The following is a 5,832-nucleotide window of genomic DNA, read 5'->3' on the forward strand; positions in this document are numbered from 1 at the left end:
ACCATAAATGTACAGAAATTGTGTTAGTTCTAGAACAGAGTTCAGGTCTTTTGTGCAAAGCTTACTCTCAGTTGTAACTAGACGACACTTAACCACTGCTAAATGAAGCTAGTGCAATTATATCTGAAGGAACATTCTTCCACTTTGTACATCACTCTTCATCAATGTGCTGTATGACATAACCTGGGTTTGCTGTGATGCTGAACCTTGTGTCATTAAGGTATCAAATACCAGAATGGTTTCCCACTGTGGACTGTGTTTAGTGGAGCTCCCATTTGTAAAACAGGTTTAGAAGCAGGAGTGGTATCCACTTCCTAATCTACATGCCTCTGGAAACTCAATGAACTTGGAGGAATGACGATAGTTATGGAAAGGCATTCGGTCTATTGTTCATAGAGTCACTGTGAGCCATGCTCGACTCAACGGCAATCAACAAGAAGAAGAGAAAAATATGTATGACATGTTTGGCAATATAAAAAAGGGGCAATGAAACATCCTTGTGAGATAAATTGGCCCACTAGCCACAAAGATAGACGAAAACATACTACTGATCATGAATTTGAAACAGGAATCAGTGCTATTTTGTTACATGTAAGATTTCCATAAGTTAATGTTGGCACAATAAATAGATGCATATAAGTTAAAAAACACCATATTACATTTAAATTGGCACCTAACAAAAAGAATAAGGGGAATTCACGTACAGTACTATAAATTAAGAAATATTTGAAAGCTAAAAGGTGAATTTGTTAAAAATAATTACTTTGAACCACATTTTAAGGAAGTGTGACTTGTGAAGCAGATATATCCTTAAAATGACATCCATAAGTCATTAAAATGAGAATGAAAATGTAATTACTATTCTTTTTTTCTATTTTAGCTTCTGTGTTTGTTTTGTGGTTCCTCTTGTTGGTATGCACTGTCAAGTCACCTGTGGCTCACAGCAGTCCTTTGCTCTGCAGCCTGCCCTGTCTTGAGCCAGTCTTACTGTCTCAGACACACCTACCCCCATTTCCCCAGTAGTTACTATATCAATCAATCTTATCCTGTATCATCCTCTACTGTACTGTCGCTCCAACCTTCTAACCATGATTTCCTTCTCCAAAGATCAGTCCCTCCTGGCCACATGTATGTGAGACAGAGATCCAAAATCCTAGCTTCCAAGGAATAACTTGGTTTACCCTCTCCAAGACAATCCTTTTTTTGTTTCTTTACAATCCATGGTGTGTTCAAGACTCTTCTCCAGTAACAAACAAGCCATCAATTCTTCTGCCATCCTTAGTCATTGTTCAGCTTTTTGATGCATAGCAAGTAATTGCAAAGACCATGGCCTGGACCAGGTGCACCTTAGTCTCTAGACTGACATCGTTGCTTTTCAATACTCTGGAGAGATCCCTGATAGCAGACTTTCCCAGTGGAATTTGTGTTTTTATTTCCTGACTACTGATGTCAATGATGTTGATGTGGAGCTGAGAGAACTGTAATTGTTAACAACCTCAAACTCTCTCCATCTATCATGATGCTGCCAATTGGCCCAGTGGTGAGAATCTTCATCTGCTTGATGTTGAGCTTCAATCCAAATTGAAGACTACAGTCCTCGACCTTCTGCAGCAAGCATTTCAGCTCCTCCTCCTTTTTATCAAACAAAGCTGTGTCATCTGTATAATGTAGGTTGTTGACGAGTATTCCTCTAATCCTGATGCCATATTCCTCCTCATAAAACCCATCCTTTTAAATGATCTGTCCTGCATATAGATTGGAAAAGTATGGGGACAGGACACATCACATCTCTTTCCTGGTTTTGAACCATACATTGTTTCTTTGCTCTATTCTGAAAATGCTTCCTAGTATGGATACAGGTTTTGCATGAACACAATCGAGTGTTCTGGGATTCCTATTCTCCTCAAGGTTAGCCACAATTTGTTGTGATGGACACAACCAAATGACTTAGCATAGTTGTGGTATTGGAAAATTATTGAATATAATATTTACTACCAAAAGAACAAACAAATCGATCTTGGAGAAAGTACAATAAGGGTGAACCCAAGAGGCAAAAATGGTGTAACTTTGTCTTTCATACTTTGGACCTTTTAGACATTGTTAAAGACATAATATTGGGAAAAGTAGAGCCTCCAAAAAAGAGAAGAAGACTCTCAATAAGATAGACATAGTAACTGTAACAATGGTTTTGAAAATGTTGGAAATTAAATGAGTATTACAGGACCCCATTAGGTTTCAATCCATTGTTCATAAGATTGTTTTGAGTTAGAATTAATTCTTGGATGGCAGGTAATAATAACAACATGTTGGCTTTTTGGTATTCAAAAAATTACAAAATACTGTGGAAAGTAAAAATTTTGGAAAAAAATCATTATTGTAAGTTTATCATACTTATTACTGTTAAATTTTAGAACAGACTTATTTCTCCAAGCTTTCACTACCTACAACTTGTGTACTTAGTTATGTTCCCTGTATATTCAATATCTCTGATCCTAAAAAATGTCTTGAGCTAATCATAACATTTTTATTTAAATTTTTCATTTTCAGTTCATATATTCTCTTTTGATAGTTGGTTATTGAAATATAAGATATCAAGAGCAAAAAAAAAGTCATTTTGGTTTCTAAAATATAAGATATTTAAAGCCAAAATTTAACATAAAGCAAAATCTACACATAGACTAAAAAGCAGTTATTCAAACAGAACATGGCAAGGTTTAAAATCAGGAATGTCTTGCATCTGTGTTGTATCCGATCTCCATACCTATTTAATCTCTATGATGAGTAAATATGTTGAGAATTTAGAGTACATAAAGAAAAATGTGGCATCAGTTTTTCAGGAAGACTCATCAGTAATGGGTATTAAATCAATGACAGTCTTGCTTACAGAAAGTGAAGACTTGAACCATGTACCTCAGAAGATCAAAGACTACAAGTTTCAGGATGTATTATACGTCAACATCAAGAAAATAAATATCTTCACAACTGATTCAATAGGTAACAATATGATAGATGCCGAAACAATTTAATTTGGCAGTGAATTAATTTTACTTGAATCAAAAAGCAACCATGGAAGCAGCCATTAAGAAATTAAAAAAAAAAATTATACTGGGAAAATCAGCTGTCAAGGACCTCTTTAAAGTGAAAAAGATGAAGAATTTCAGTAAACAGTGAAGAAGCTGAAGATTGATTGATCCAAGAATGTTGACTATGCCATGAACTACCAAAAAAACGAATGTATCTGACTTAGAGAAGTGCAACCAAAGAGTTTTCCTTAGAGGCAAGAATGATGGAATGTAATCTCATATGTTGTTGTTGTTGTATGTGTCATCAAGTTGCCTGCGACACATAGCAACAATATGTACAATAGCTCTAAACCCTGCTCTATTCATTGCCAATCTTATTGTCTCTGACACACTTACCCCAGTGACTGAATTAATCCATCTCATCAAAAATCTTCCTCTCCTGCTCAGTCCCTCCACCCTCCTAAGCGTGATGTCTCCAAGAACTGATTTTGCCTTGTAACATGTCCAGAGTATGTCAGAGGAAGCTTCAGAATCCTTGCCTCCAAGAAGCAGTCTGGCTTCACCCTCTCCAGGATGAACTTGTTTTCCTAGCTGTCCATGGTATATTCAATACTCTTCCCCAACACTGTAGCTAAAAGCCATCACCTCTCCTTCTATCATCCCTAGTCATTGCCCAGCTCTCTGATGCATATAAAGTAATTGCAGAGACTATGGCCTGTATCAGGCTCAACTTAGTCTCCAGACTACATCATTGTTCTTCAGTAGTTTGGAGAGGTCTCTGACAGCACATTTTTCCAATGCAATTCGTCTTTTAATTTCCTGGCTGCTGGTACCAAGAGTGTTGATTGTAGAGCCAAGCAAACTGAAGCTGTCAACAATCTCAATCTCTTCACCATCCATCATAATGCTGCCAATCAGCCCAATGGAGAGAATCCTTGTTTTCTTGATGTTGAGCCTCAATCCATATTGAAAGCACCAGTCCTTAACCTTCTGCAGCAAGTGCTTCAGGTCTTCCTCAGTTTCAGCAAGTAGGGCTGTGTCATCTACATAACACAAATTGTTGATGAGTCTACCTCTAATCTTGATGCCACACTTTTTTGTCATAGAGCCCAGCCTCCTGAATAATCTCTGTATACTTTGTGCATATTAACAGGAGGAGTCAATCTTTGGAAAAAATAATCATGCTGGAAAAGCTAGAGGCTCTGTGAAAAAAAGAGAATGACTTTCTACAAGATGGGGCAGGATAGGACAAGGCTATGATCTGTCGTTCTTAGAATTTATCGAGTAGCAGTCAACTAAATGGCCCCTAACAATGATAAAGCCAAAATAATCTTCATTTATATCTACTATTATTAATTACTATTGTTAATTAACAATTTAATAGGAAAAAATTTCATGGTAGAAAAAACAGAGGAACAGTGACACAGAGGAAGACCCTCAAAACGATTGGCAAAGTGACCACAATAACAGGCTGGAGTGCATCAGGGATCATGAGGATAAAGTGCAGCAAACATGGTAAGGTGCAGATCTGTTGCTTATTGGTCTGCATGAGTTGTAGTCAATTTGATGGCCCCTATTGACCTTGTAAACAGCCTGGAATTTATCCTTGAATGCACTTCTCCATTCTCAGATAAAAATGTATGAAACAACAATACAAAACAAACAAACAAACAAACAAAAACCCCAACCCAAACAACTGAAGCAAAACTGGAGAAGAAAAACACAACACAACACTTAGGGACAAAGGGTAAGTACGAGAAAGCGTGATCAAAGAATTCCAATACTGTTGTTGTGTACCATTGAGTCAGAACAGGCTGATAACTGACCCCAGTGGATTTTCAAATGCAGTAAATGACAAGATAGGAAACTGTCTTTCTGCAGTGGAACAGCAGGCAAATTTGAACCGGTTGCCTTTGTTTTGATGGGACAGTATCTTAACACTACACTTCCTGGCTCCCCTGAGTTAGTGTAGGAACATTTATCCATCTTACTTAGTGAAACTAAGCCTAATCACAACTGTTGTTGTTGTTGTTGTTTAATGCCGTTGAGTCGTAGATGACTCATAGCGACCCTAGTTTTCTAAAAATAGTTTATTTCATTATATAGCAATCTTGCAAGGTAAACATTATCACCTTTTCAATAAATGTGAAAAAATAATTGTCAAGATTAAATAATTTTTAGAAGTGGTGAATTCTAGATTTTAATGTATATCTTCCTATTCAAAAAGTCTTGATTTCTGAGCACCTAGAAGCAAGAAAGTCTATGATTGTCACCTTTAGACTGAAGAAGTTTATGACAGGAAAATGAGATTAAAGAGGAAAGAAGGCAATATTCTTGCTGATCACTTTTGAAAGGCATAACAATTTTTTAAACCAAGTAAAATATTCAATGAGATCATGAATCCATTAAGCTGGATCATAGTGGCCTCTTCTGGTTAAACTGAAAATATCAAGACTATTTGTTAGAAATCCTAAATAATCATTTTATTTAAAATGCTAGTAAATTATACAAATCCATTTATAACATACTTTTAGAAATTATGTGCCCTTGTAAATGCTAATTTGCTCATAAAATATAAATTATATATTCTTTTGGGATAATTTTCTTATATATCGAAATGTTTCAGTAAATTATGTTGTACTAAATGTTTAAACACTGAAACTTGTCAGTCATATGTTCTTTGGTGAATTTCTAATCCTAAGTAGTCTTCCATGTCTCATTTTGAGAAATAAAAAAAAGAATGAGATAGAAATAATGAAGATTAAAATAGCTTCTAAGTCCCTGGTTATGGTAATTTGTTTAAAAAAAA

Source organism: Elephantulus edwardii, unplaced genomic scaffold, assembly GCF_000299155.1.
Source record: "Elephantulus edwardii isolate Elephantulus edwardi_28Jun2011 unplaced genomic scaffold, EleEdw1.0 scaffold00009, whole genome shotgun sequence".
Classification (NCBI taxonomy): Eukaryota; Metazoa; Chordata; class Mammalia; order Macroscelidea; family Macroscelididae; genus Elephantulus; species Elephantulus edwardii.